The sequence below is a fragment of the Anas acuta genome, chromosome 9, assembly GCF_963932015.1.
Source record: "Anas acuta chromosome 9, bAnaAcu1.1, whole genome shotgun sequence".
Taxonomy (NCBI): Eukaryota; Metazoa; Chordata; class Aves; order Anseriformes; family Anatidae; genus Anas; species Anas acuta.
In genome coordinates this window covers 21,535,869-21,550,236 of record NC_088987.1, presented here as the reverse complement: position 1 = coordinate 21,550,236, position 14,368 = coordinate 21,535,869, and the positions used below count along the sequence as shown (strand labels likewise).

Here is a 14,368-nt window from a genome sequence, read left to right as displayed (position 1 = left end):
TTAAACTCCAGGTCTCTCCAAGAGAAATTTGCTATTTAATTTTGAATTTGTCTCTAAATATTTCCCCTCCAAAGAAAGGAATACAACCTCAGTATTGCCACCTTAGTCAAGCAGACATTTAGGTATCTGGCTGTTTCCACTTAAATGGGTGGGAACATTGCTTTTGATGCACATTGTGCCATGCTCAGAAGACGTGTTCTTCCAGCCTTTGTCCACAAAATTGAGAAGGAAGAGAAGAAGCGAATGCTTAACATAACATAGCAAGTCAGGCAAGGAATTGGTAGATTTTTTTTATCTATTTATTAATAAATCAAGTAGTCATTTGGCACACCTTTTTCCATCTTAGATATTTTTTTAGCTGCCCACAATAGAAGGACAGAAGGCATAGAATAATACAATTAAAAAGAGAGAGAGAGAGAAGAAAAATTCCTGTAAGTCAAGCTCAGACCAGCAGAGCTGAGTTTTCAGGGGAGTTCAAGAATGGTAGACGGTTTGTGATGCTCTCAATAAATATGAAGGATTTTTACAGGCTAAAGAAGTTGCTCTACTTGAAAGCAAGAACGCACAAAGGACTGCTACACAGTAAAAGCCACTGATTGGGGTGCTAGGATTGTTACCTCAAAATGGAGAGTAAGAACAGAAACTTTCACGTAATACTTTCAGCCATTTGCCTGCTCTAAACAGTGACACTACAAAGGACAGTGTTTATTTTCCACTACACAGTGATTATTTCCATCGCACAAGGAGACTTCAGTTCAGACTTCAAATATCCCACAGCTAGAAAGACCAAAAGCTATTTGGACCTAGTTTAGGAAATAATTATTTTTGGTATAAGTATTCACAAGGAAAGTTCCAAACGCATAATAACATTGCTTAGGGGGTTGATAATCATATTACTTTGTATAAAGGAATGCATATATAGCTTCCTCCTAGTTAAATCTGTTCTTTGCATTGCCAGTCATGAAAAACACTGGTGGAGAGATGAGTGCATGCACACCTCTGATTTACAAATGACTTGACATTTCTGTATGCTATTTCTCTGATCAGGGCACCTCAAACAATACGGCTCCAACAATAAACACAAATGACTTTGACTCACTCCATTCCCTCCTTCCCCTCCTCAGTTTCTTGGATTTCAATATTTACATATTCTAGGAAGACAGCCTTCAGAAGCAAGATTAAATTCAGAACAAGTTTCACAAAGCTTTCCAGAACAGTGACTTTGTTAATAATAAGCAGAAAATACAGGTTTCTCTATGGCTGTCTTTTACCTTCCCCTTGAAAATAGCTGCTGTGGTATGGAATTAACGTTATTGTTTTCATTTGACTGGGCATCCTTTAAAGAAACAACAGCACTGGAAGCAGAAGTTGGTAACTATTTAATATTGTTCAAGGTTTCTGGTTTGAACACACACCATATAAGTAATAAGGCAGTCTGCCAAAGGCAGACCACAGAAAGAGATTTAACAATAGAAATTACCTGTTTTTTTGTTGTTGTTGTTTTTGTTTTTGTTTTTGTTTTTGAGTGTAAACGCAAGCTCTGATGTCTGTTAGACTCAAATTGTTTACAGCAGAAGGCAGTAAGAATATTATGCCATCAGTGACGAAAAAACGCAAGTTGCAGGCCGCCTGCTTAAACATAACCAGCCCCATCCCTATGACGTGCTTCTTGGCTAGATGAATTTGCAATCAGCCTCTAATACCTGTTTTTAACTTCAGAGGCTTTCAGGCCCTTTAAGCAATCTACTTATCAATTACCAGGCATACTCGATTCTTCCATTTTGGAGGACTAACAGGAGGAGCGGGGAAGGTTAACTGTATGACAAAATGTGTTACTGCAGCTGTCAGAGTCAGGCTGAACTCCTAACCAGGCCATGTGAAAGGGGGGTTTGCCCCCTGATTTCAAAGGAGATGAGATTCCACCCACTGACCTGATGCATTAATTCACAGGCATAATGTGGAAGTAGAAGAAGCTGCTAATGTGTAGAAGTGATGCTAATGACAGTAAACAGAAGCCCTAAACTCTCAACTATTTACTCAAAAATATGCTATAAAAGTGAAATGAAGATCAGGAAATCTAAATCTGTGGTTTTAAATTACAGGACCCAATACAACCAAGTTAATACTTGTGCACTCTGCTTGATTCCTATCATCTAAAGCTCACAAAAACCTAAACTAAACATATAAATCAGGTTACTAATTAGCTTCTGTCTAATTACAGGAAAAGCCTAACAAAAAGGGAGGAAATTGCCTCATCATTTCACAGACATTAACAGGCAACACACTCACACCTGTATCTAGGATACAGCCATTATCTTCTATACCACACTCTTTTCTTCTTAACAAGACAGGTGTACGAGAAAAAGTAATCTTTTATTTAAACCAGGTGATATATCTGGGAAAAAAAAGAAAAAGCTATCAGGTATATCATCTCTAGTTCAGCTATTTTGTAGCCTCAGGCATCTTGAGGCCAGTGAAGAGCTTCAGAAGAGCAATGATGCTTGCACTGCAGTTTCTCTACAAGAAAAGCTTGGATGCAGCCAAGACATGCACCAGAGCACAGAAGCCTTCAGGTCCCTGCCAGACCAGTGATGTGTGCTAGACATGTTATTCCATTTGCTTCCCTTTTGGAGTGCTGTATTGATTACCCTGGTGTTCATTTTCCTATCGCTAGTCTCCTTTAGTCCCCAGTGCAATTTTCAAATTACAGGCAACTGTGAGAACAGCGTGCACAAAGTGCCTGATATTAAATGTCATCTATCTCTACTAAAACCTTTTGGTTATTCAGTATAAAAACTGGCAAGAAGACAGATGGCAACCTTGAGATATTTCAGCAAATTTTATCTATTGTCAATTATTTATGCCCCCTTTGGTTACAGATGTGAGATTTTGTTGTTGTTGTTGTTTTGATTTTTTTTTTTTAATAGTTTCCAAACCAAGGCTTTCAGTACTGGATTCAATTACAGCTAAGTCACAAGATAAAGTTGGGATAAATGTTGCCTTCCTCAGACAGACTCTAGTGAGGCCGACCATCTACCTGGAAGGCATAAGGATAGGGCTGAGCTCCAGCTCCAGCTCCAGCCCAGCAATGCAACGCCAAGGGCTGCCTCAGGGCCTCCACCATGCAGGATCACAATGATCCTTTCTGTTTGTTCCATCAGCAACACCACTGAGTAGTTCTTGCTTCTCAATGAAAAGTGGAAATAAAGGGTTGTTTCACAGAATCTTCAGAAATGTTCAGAAATCTTTTCTATCCCTACCAAAATGTCAATGCCTTGACCAGAAGACAAGTATATGCCCAAAGTACACAACCCACAGATCTTTAAATTCCTAGTTCTAATACAATGGCTCATGAAAGCCTAGCTCAGGCGTGCCCTGCTCCCATTCTGCCCTATGAAGACAGGTTCCTGAGCAGTCTTGTTCAAGATGTTCCTAGAGGTAGAAGACTGCATATCAAGAATGTGAAAGGACCAAGCACATGGTAGGAGATCACAAAAGCCAGCTCATGAAGGGCATGGACATAAAGTTGTGAATTATGGCCTTCACAGTATGCTGCCCTAGCACAGAGCTGCAACCTTTCACATGGAAAACACATCCTTTAAACGTTCACTTATATCCAGGGATCAGCATTCAGAAGGTATTGCCAATAGCCGTGCTGAGGGAGCTCCAAGAGCTCAGCACAGCCACCCACGCTTCGCCCACCTGAAGGTCTGGCCCTCTCTTCCCTCCAGCCACTAGAGGTCAACCCAAGCACATGCTTCACAGCACCCCAGCTCCAGCTGGTGCAGGAGCCCCAGGCTGTGGCAGGTTCCCACCCCAGTGTCACCCAGGCACTTGTGGCCATGGGTTGATGAGGTGGGTTCGGGGCACTGCTGGCCCCCAGGAGAGGGTCCTGCACTCCTCGTGGAGATCTGGAGGCACCACCAGGGGCTGAACAGCCCCATGGCTGCCCTGGAGCCACATAGGCCTCATCCAGCCTGAGGAAAACGAGGGGACGCAGGCACCTGGAGGGCAAGCAGGGTGACACACAGAGCTTGTGAGGGGGTGAGGAGTCATGATGCTCTTCTGAACTGTGGCTGATGATCTGCTCAGGCTGAAATATAACCGCAGGAAACCCACATCTGCTTTTATGCAGACCACTTCCAAACACGCTTCATGTGTTATTCAGGTCCTCCATGAATCCCAGAGACGCTAACCAGTTCTTACTTCAGTGCAGGCATGCTTTTTCTTTTTTTCTTTTTTTTTTTTTTTTTTTATTATTTTTTTTAATCTGCCCTAGGACCTTGTGTGACAATCCAGCAGTTCTGATTCCAAGAAATTAGTGGGTAGACAGGCTGGTTCAGTGCAAAACAGCTCTCCAAACGTTCAATAGCCCCCAGGAAACAGATATATTATGGCAAGCCTAACACAACTGAACACTGTTTCAAAACGATGTCTGTCATATCCACGGTTTCACTGCTGCAACTTGATAATTTCATTCCAATTTGAATGTTTATTTTTCATAGTGTGCTGCTGAAGTTACCCATTTCACCAGTCTTTTTCCAACACAAATGCACAATAACATCTGGCTAACCTTCTAGCATCATCAACAACCATTTCCAACACCCCAATTAATTTTGTCACCTTCCTGTATAGCCTTGAGCAATGCAGGAGGTGGAAGGTGCTGGTTCAGCCTCCACTGCTAGAAAAGCACAATTCGTCAACAGGTTTTTCTCAATAAATGGAGATTTAAAGTTAAGGTAACAGCAGATTCAAGTTGTTGCTGTCTTATGAAAACTTCTATCCTAAATGAAAATATTATTATAAGCCTTAGTTTTCTCCTTACTGACGTGCCAGCATTATAAATGAACTATCAGGATTGTGACTTACTATAGAATACAAACTGTGACATATGGTGATAGTAATAGCTTTTCAATTTCTTTTTACGACAGTAATCCCATTTTCTGCAAGTAATTATATGTATTTATTACACACTGCAAACTGCTTCATAGCTTTAATAACTTGCTATCTCACACTGCTTCCAGAAACCAGAATCCATATTCAATTTTCACGTCTGGAAATTTAGGACAGTAATTGCACTTAATTATTAGAAATTTTATAAGGTCCTTGGTATTCTGTGCCTATTTAGAAGAGATTGCAAATTTAAAATTATTCTCTACATCAGTAAAACATACCCTCATCTTTGACTTTTTTCTTGTCCTATTCTGCAGTTTTTGTTGTTGGGGAAAAAAAACAAAAAAAAACCAACATAACAAAGAAACTAGGAATATGGTTCTTAAGAGACCACAGCAGAAGTACACATTGTTTTCTAGAAAATAACTTCCTACAGCTAAAGAAATGCTCAAGAAATAGGTATTAGTTTAGAAAGTCTTTAAAAGACTTTTAAAAGACTTTACACTTTCTGAACTCTTTCCCAAATCCTAAGAGCAGACCCAACAGATACCCCCACAACATGCTTTTGGCAAGCGAATGTTGGCCACCCTTCCTGCTGAAGCTTGCCTGCTGTGCACCAAGGATACAGAGGCTCCTGGGGCAGCGAGGTGGCCAAATATTTACTGCTGGCCAAATATTTATTGCTGGCCTCAGCAGCAAAGAGGGAGTTCTGAGCTCCATCATGGCCCTCCTTCCTCAGCTCTCCCTAGAGGACAGGATCTAGAAAGGGATCCTGGGCTGTGAACATGGACAGGACTTCTGCCTGGTGGGATCTTCCTGCACACCCAGTCTCCTGCTGCTGTCCCTCACTGGTACCCACAGTAGTTCCTCAGGTGACACGCTTTGTCACTCAGTCCCCAGATGATTTCCTATCTTTTCTCCCTGTTGAGAGACCCCGTTTTCAGTGCTGGGAAAGATGGTGAAAATAACAAATGCAACTTCAGCAAGAAGAGGCACAGGGCGTTAAACGAGGAAGGTTTCTTCCTACATCAGGCCACGGTTCTCATGTATTTCAGGCATGACTTTAGCCACTCCAAAGTTTTTTTTTTCTTTAAAAAAAAAAAAAAGAGTTGGAAAAGCCTTCTCAGACCTCATGAATCATTCCCAACTAATGAGAGTAAGATGTGGTTCGGCTATCAAATAAACATGTGTTATCTGCTCAGCCTTGGCGGACGTGACTGCATGGCTGCAGCTCATCAGCAGTGCCTCAGGCTTCCAGCGATTTGAATAAACAGGTAAAGATTAAGTTTCACTTTGCTTTTTTACTGTTGTGTGTACTGATTTATCTGGTAACTGAAAATCCTCAAGGAAGCCAGTGCTAAATGCACTGGTGAGTTCCTATAAGGTTAAATTCACCCTTGTACCTGTAAGATTTTAGTAATTTACAGAAAGAAAACAGTGTTCTGAAGGTAGGATGAACTAGAATCACCAATTATAACACATCTGGGGGAAAGAGGAAAAGCAAGAAAGCAAACAGTGCTTTAAGTTTTTTGTTTGTTTGTTTTAAGTTCTCCTGGCTCTTCACTTCTGTCTGCAGACAGATACCAAATGCTTGGAGAAACGTATTTTAAAAAGTTGTGGCTCTGAAAGACAGCAGTCATGGTCGTGTGTATGGATGGGAAGGCATATCAGAACGCTCACACAATCCTGGCAAGCTGTATCATTGAAAAATGGGGCAAAGAGCTTCCACAAAGATACTCTAAAGCAGGCAAAATTCCCCCTGACGCCACCAAGACTGCTGCTTAGATAAAGGCTGATGTCTCAGATCATTGGAAGGGAAAGCACATTGGTGAGCAAATTTAATCACATCAGAGACAGTTCAAGCAGTCCACAACAGGAACATAACCATAGTGATAATAATTAAAAATATTAATCAGATGTATGACTTTTGTTTGTTTATAATTTCAGCAAAGCTCTGTATTTCACAGCTTCATATAAAATAAGAGCTTTATGCATTTACACATCTAACTTAGGAGCAGAGTTGGCACTTTTCCTAAATCAATATATTTTTTTCCCAACACACCTGTATTTAGAGAATATTAATAAATAAAATAAAATATGTGCTTCACCTAAATGCAACTCACTTGGGTCTGTCATCGTGGGTGGATCAAATCAGCCAGTCCAGTGACAGCCCTGTGACAACCAAACAAATGATGGTCATGGCCATTGTAATACATCAGATATTACAGAGGGAAATTTTTCCCATCTTCTGAAATGTAAATATAACTTCTGTTCTACAGATGTGTGGAGATGTAACCAAGCAACACTTGATAGCTCGTAAGCAAATTCTAAAAACATCTCAAGGAGACTGCTTTCCATTTTTAATCTGTCTGTGTAGAAATAAGTGATCTCAGACAACTGGGGTTGATTTGTGACGGCGTGCAGCACGTTATCTTTGCGAAGAGCAGGGTTTGGATGTCTAGCATTCCACCGTCACCAAACCATCCAGGAACCAAGGCTTTATCCTGGATCCCCCCCTGTTCAGACCATTCCAGACCATTCCTGTGGTTTCACTGGCAGCAGTGTTTGGTTTGGTCGCAGCTGAGACAAAAGACCCTCCCTCTTCTTGTGTGTTTCTTCTTCTTCCTGTTCCTGCCCCTAGCTGGGCAGCCCGACCTCTCCCTGCCTGCCAGGCACCTGCCTCAGCAGCTGCTTGGATTTATCTGACCAGAAAACTTGCGAGGCTTTTTGTTCTGTTAAATTGCTTCCTACACGTCCAAGCTGGCACCAAATGAGCCAGAGGCAAAACAGCAGGGGAGACATGGCTGGAGTGGGGAAGGTGGAGATGGAAGAGGTGGAGAAACACCTTCCCCACTGGGCCTCCCACATTTTTCTGCCATGCTGAGCCACCAGGCAGTGCCTTACCTACCCTACCGGGAAATAGCATGGACTGAGAAACACATTTCCCAGGGATGGGAGAGCCGGGGGGGACATGGGACTGGAAACTGATGCGTCTGAGAGCAACCTACAGCTTTATTATAACTATTCTTCTAATAGTTTTAGGCACAAATTTTTGGTAGTCTGGGGAGGAACAAAGACAGGAAGTACTGGCATAGTATTTCAGCCAATAAATATTTGCCAGTGTCCCCTCCACCTGATTTTGTTGTGCGATAGGCTAACAGACTTTCATTTAAAGTAAAATTAAAATTTCCCCCAGCCTCTCTTCTTACAAGCTGCACAGAATGGCTTGGGAGCTGCTGTGCTCTGAGCAATGCTTCATACACCAATTGCATCTCTCTTACCTTGTGCTCAGCTCATCATAGCCACCTGCTGTTTTCTACATCGCATTGAGACTGCGTGTGGAGCAACAGTCCTCTTCTATATACTTGCTCATATGCCTGTCTCTCAGGCTGGACTCCAGCTGGATTGTCTGTATGATTAAAAAAAATAAAAAATAAAAGGATAATAGAATGACTATCTTGAGGAAAGAGTCCAGCTACTTGTCCTCAGAATACAGCCTGTTGTAAAAAAACAAAACCAACAACGACAGCAACAAAAATGAACACAGTGAGGAAGGGTTCCTTTCCGCATGTGTTGTTTTTGGGGTAGCGAGGGTGTAACAAGCAGCAGGTTGAAAAACAGTTTCCCCCAGCAGTTTGATGTTTCCTCCGACAGCCTGCCTCGCAGCTGTGTTTCAAATTAAACGTGACAGACAAGTGATGCCACCGCAGAGGTTTGCTTGTGTGATTGATAGGAGTATTGTTGCAATGACCTCAAGGAAACATGCACAGCAAAAGACTCCTTGCTATTTGGTAGTGCTCTGTAGTACGGTAAGAGCTTGCAGCAGCTACAGCCTCCCTGAGATCTGTCAAGAAGGCTTACATTCATCAAGCACGTAACCGATGCAGTGCACCAGACAGCTTGCAGGCCACTTGTTTGCAACAACAATATCAAGCTCTCACAATACTATATCTATACCTCTGGAGAGTCAGATAGAGATAACATGATCTTAAGAGACAGGACTCTTCGCTCTCTGTCAACCGACCGTTCAAGTAAAAACACCAGTGTAGGATGTTTAATGCTTCATCTGTGTCCAGCACAGTGACATATATATCATTTTAGCAAGAACATCCCTGGATGATGAAGTAAACTGAAATGTTCACATTAAAAAATAACGAAGGGAAGCTATTCTTGGAGCCATTTGGGCCACCAGATTCTTCCTAAATGGTGCAGAAATATCAGCTTTGAATAATTAATACCTGAAGCAGGCGATTCTCACTCAGGAAAAGGAAGCAGCATAGGTTGGTCCTCCAGTAGTCCTTCCTTCCAGCAGCAGGAGTTACCTTTGGTACTGCCTTTCACAGGGGACTGCAGAGCAGCAATGACAGGTCACAGCCACGCTTGGCTCCGGGAGGGAGGGTTAAGGTCTATCAAGAGGGCCTGTTGGAAAGAAGAGGGTTCATCATGCAGCACAGTCCTCCCAGTCCAGGACCTCAACAGTCCTATCAGTGCAAGTGCTCCCTTCTTTTTCAGATCTGACCACAAGTCACACACCTGCACATACAGACCTCAGGGATCACCTCCAGATGCTGCTTCTTAAAAATGCTGGTCTACATTTGCAGATCCATTTGATAACAGAGTTGAAGACCCACTTCAGTATGAGAATTTATGATGCTGACCAAGCACGGAAATACCAAGCAATTAAAACAGGTCTCTGCCTTGGAAGTAAGGGTGAGAACCAGAATACAACCCCATGTTCAAAGCCTGCATCTCCATGCAAGACCCTCTTCCTCACAAAACTTGGGCAGAGACTGCAAAAGTCGAGGGGCAGTTTTCAGCTGAGCTTGAAACTAGAAAGACATTCTGGCAACGCACATACATGTAGCTCTGAGCACAAATGTGGCAGTGAGGTACCATGTTCCTGCAGGGAAAGCGAGCTCCATGACACTGTGTAACTACACAGCAAAATTTTAGGTTTTGAAAAAATGGATTTCTAAAATCACTCACACAATACAAAGGCACATGAGATGGCAAAAATACCTGCATATTCTTTTTTTTTTTTTTTTTTTTTTTTTTAACATGCTCCCATTTTTTGTACCATGTAAATGAGGTTTACAGTCCAATAAATGCAAAGTGGGGGTCAGCTCAGTGGATGCTCTCACATGAAAGACTATCTTAAGGCTTCTCCAAGGTACCACGTAAGAACTAGCAGCTTTTCTCAGCAAAGAAAGTCTGTGTCAGCCCTGTCCCAGCCTGCTGCCCTGCCTGGTTCAGCATTTACAGATCAAGCACAGACTGCTTCCACAGAATTTCGGAGAACTGTTGATGCACAGCATATGGGGCTTTCAGTAGCTGAGAGCCCTCATAAACTGGGAAATACTGAGGCGGTACTTTATTTTCTGTCCCATTAGAATGAAAAGGCAAAACCTAGATAGGTCTAGGAATAAAGCCTATCAGTTCAGAGATCCCATGTATTCCTCGTCTCTTCCAGGAGACTACAGTTGCTCAAATCCTCAAGGCTTTGTTTTTTAAAATCCAATCTCATGTGATGCTGGGTGCAGGTCAGGACATGAACTCCAACAGAGTTAAGTCTATTCAACTGAGGGGATAGTTTAAATAGCAGGACGCACATCCTGGAAGGGACAGTGCTGGAACCAGGAAAATAACTACACCAATGACTAAATCTTGAGCCTTTAGGCAAAACAAATGACCTTTCTCCTTTGGAACCCAAACAAAAAAATAAATCTTGCTCCACATTAGTGACATATAACAAATAAACTAAATAATAATAATGACCCTCTGTATTATTTTTTTTTAAACAGATTATTATTTCCGGCATAACTCCGTACAAAAGAAAATAGTGGTTGGCAAACAGAAGGGCTGATCTGAAAATGAAATGCTCTCCTCCTCTGCTCCTTCTAGTATGGATTTAGGTCTTTTCTGAGGAGTGTCCAGACTCAGGAGTACAGCTGTGACTAAGAGCAAGTGTAAGAAATGAGTCATATCAAGATTCCCTTTGCTGATGGACTCCGTATAGCCCACTTACTACCAGCCTAACACCCTATTATTTCCAGCAGGGCTGACAGGGACAAGCACTGGACTCTGTTAGGATTTGCCATGTTTATGCTGATAAAACCCCTCCAGCTAAGTCTAAATCTTGGAACATCTTGGTTCTTTTCAGTAGCTCTGTCAGCCCACGCACGCCTGCCCATGGGCTTAGAAAACAGCCATAAACAGTATCCTGGAGCGATCTGGAGAGTGAGAAGTCAGCCAAGGAGCAGGGGTCTATTCGGTCTAAATATGCCATGTCAGGATGATAGACTGTACTGGGGAGGAAAGACCTAAGTCCTGAGCTCTAGGGAAAATACAAGAGCCATAGCAAACCCATTTGAAATAAGGTGTGCTACCAGAGCAAGGTGATCAGAGATATTACATTATCTTACACCTTACATTAGCCAGAATACATGAAAAATATGCTTATTATACAACACAGTGCCACCCCCATTGCCGAGCCTTTACTACATCGAGGCAACGTGACAAATTTGCCCTTATAGGCATTTCTTTGAAATGCTGTGCCATAGAGAAAATGGTGAAATCATGGTCAAGTCATACAAGACAGATGCACTTGCCCATTACACAGCCAATTAGACCAAAGCATGCTACTGCACAGTGATGGTACCCAACAAGAAGCTAAAGAAATTTTCAGGCAGTTCCAAAAGAATTTCAGTTAATTACTAGCAAGGACTTGTTATAGCTGACATTGAGTGTATTAGAGGAAACCCCCAGTGCTTTAATGTGAGGGTGAGATTCGCTTCTGGTTGAATGAGTCAATCTGGCCTATAAACTTTGGCAGCTTTTCTTAGTTGGCCATAAGCAGGGAAAAAATTGAAAGTCAGAGGTCAGGAGAGAAAACAATCTTTTTGAACTACTGACCTCGTGGCAAAGTCTAGACTTTTATTGACTCCAACATTTAAAGTTTATTAAGCCAATGAAAGCATCCAATGACTAAAAAGAAAAATGGACAAGTCTTTGCCCATGTCTGAAAGAGTTTTAAGTGAGAACATCATTTCTTTTCTTCTCTTTTTGCATTTTGAAAGGAGGAGGTTGGCTTGCAGTCTGGCATGGATACTCTTTTCCATTGCCATGGACCTATTTAGAAACTTGCTGAAGATAAGAGCCTCCTATTTCCAAACAAGACCATCGATTAGGTAGACAAATTTCTGGCACGGTAAGAATTGCCAGGAACAAATACTCATTTCATTTTTACAGAAATCTCTGCAGTTCAAACATTGTCATGCCTTTGAAGCTGGGGAAGTGCTCTCTATAGCACTTCAGCAACTCCCATGAGAAATGGGAACAATATCACAGGGAATAATGAGGGATACATGCATGACACCTGCAGCCTTGGCACACTCGTGCTTACTTTCATACTGTCTTTTCCAGCTGCCATCCCTAAGCCTTTCCACAAAGCTCCCTACGAGAGCAGCTAGGATAACTCCACATGTGCAGTGCAGGGATAACAACCACCTTTGTGGTTAGATTTGAGACCCCTAAGGATTTATTTTATTACAACTCCAAACCATAAAGATTTCACCTGCAAGTAGTTCAGCTTCCCAGAAGGTGGGGGAAGGAGCCTCCAGAACCACGTTTTGTTGCTGTTGGAGGCAGTTGGAAGTGCCTTTCTGAAATAAACAGTTTTTTCCTCAAATACCAGAGTCCTGAGTGATTTCTGAACACCACAAATATTGGCACACTGCCTACTGCTTCCAATAAGCTTCTAATTACACAGTAATGTATGGAATATGATGCAAGAGGCATATTTGTCCATTAATATGAATGCGATGAGACCACACAGAGTGTGTCTGTATGGATTGCTAGACTGACTTGAGAGTGATTGATTGTCTTAATTTCAGCTTTATTCCCAGTGTTCAGCATTGCTTGGTGTAGGGCTTGGAATTTAATAGGATTTGCATCTAGAATATTAGAGCTGAAAGCTTTCATCTCATCTGAACTTCCCGGAATTAGTTTAAATATTTTAAATAAAAAATGAAGCAGGGGAGAATGGCAAGGAAGACCCCAAACACAGTGGTAGAGCTGCCCTATTTTGAAGGATTCTGAGAAAAAGGTGTGAGAGTTGAGACTGCAGACAGATACAGTGTCTGCCTTAAACAATCAAACAAACAAAAGCAAAAAAAAACAAGCTCACGGACTTCCTAATAATGAGGCTGCATGAACAAAATGAAACAGTTAATTGCACATTTTTAAACTGAAAGAAAACTTCTGGTGCAGTGAAACAAGTGTAACCCCATGGTGCCATTACCTGAGCTCCCTATGGGAACTAAGGAGAGGGAACGGGCTCACAGGGGGTGAGTCTCCGTGTCTTAACCAGTTACCACACTGGTCTGGGCCTGCACATGATGGGTGCTCAGACCTGGTCCGAGGGCACTGCATGAGTTTCTTCTATTGAGTGTTTTGTTCATGCAGGTCTGCCTGCAGCCAGCCCATCTATACAAGCATAAGACCTATGAGGGAGCCTACAAAATCCTCACGTGGCAACAGCTATTTTCTGGCAGAGTTAAATGCAGAGAAAGCTGCAGGGTGCAATTGCCTAATCAGGCTGCATTAAACCAAAACCCACCAGCCCTCTGTGATCTCCAAAAGCCTACTGCTTACAGCAGTCAGTGGTTTGTCAGACTCACCACACATGGATCAACTTTCCATGCCATCTATGCTTCACACCAGCACCCTATGTGACTATTTCTGCCTGGCTGTGCATAGGTAAGATGGACATTTCTAGCTAGATACGAAGGGAACATGCCCTATAATCTATTTTTTATAAAGCTTCTTGGGAGAACAAACACCTAGTACTTTATATCCCTGCTTCAAAGAGAACTAAGCTTTCAGAAAGCCAAAGCGTTAACATTTCCCTAACTACGGAGTGAGCTTTCTCTGTAGAGAGCCCAGTAAATACAGGTTTTCTCTGTTTTGTTGTTGTTGTTTGTTTTTTTGCTTGCTTGTTTTTAAATAACTGTGTTGTGATGTTAGAAAACCATATCTGATACCTCTAAAACCATAGCTGGTATCAGCTATTATTGTAAGACTAATAGAAAAGATGGGTGGAAAAGAAGGATGGCCTATGGGAGAAGCATCAGCTGGAAGGTAGAGGAAAGGTGGGGAAAGATTAGCTGGCAAGAGAACAAGTTAAAAAGATGGAGTGAAGGAGAGAAAGGAAGGAAGAACAAGGAAACTTGAAGCTTGGTCTGCAACAGATACAGCCCTGTCAGCAGAGAGAAGATCCTGGGGACAAAGCAGAGGGAGGCCAGGCAGCTGAGGTGGAAAAAGCATTGGTGCAAAATGACACAGAGACGCCTGGCTTGCAATCCAAAAGCAAGCAGGCCTGAGATTAGGAAAAGGAGCACAGGCAGCAGATAAGGGTCAAAAACAGTGTTATTATGGGAATTGCCAGCAGTGACAGTGAAACAAGGAGGCAGCAGCA

The 14,368-nt window shown here is 42.3% G+C and overlaps 1 long non-coding RNA gene across 6 annotated transcripts in view; it reads right to left on the bottom strand.

The window, feature by feature from the left end:
* LOC137861076 (uncharacterized) overlaps nucleotides 1–14,368 on the bottom strand; it is a 103,922-nt gene that overhangs the window by 20,546 nt on the left and 69,008 nt on the right. For 3 of the 6 annotated variants that reach the window (XR_011099354.1, XR_011099351.1, XR_011099352.1), the window contains exons 2-4: nucleotides 9,132–9,312; nucleotides 8,175–8,302; nucleotides 7,017–7,065 (exon numbers count right to left, since the gene is read on the bottom strand). This is a non-coding gene — a long non-coding RNA (uncharacterized lncRNA). Of the gene's footprint in view, nucleotides 1–7,016; nucleotides 7,066–8,174; nucleotides 8,303–9,131; nucleotides 9,313–9,426; nucleotides 9,547–14,368 lie in introns of all 6 variants that reach the window. The other 3 variants (XR_011099355.1, XR_011099357.1, XR_011099353.1) reach the window with 2 other exon arrangements.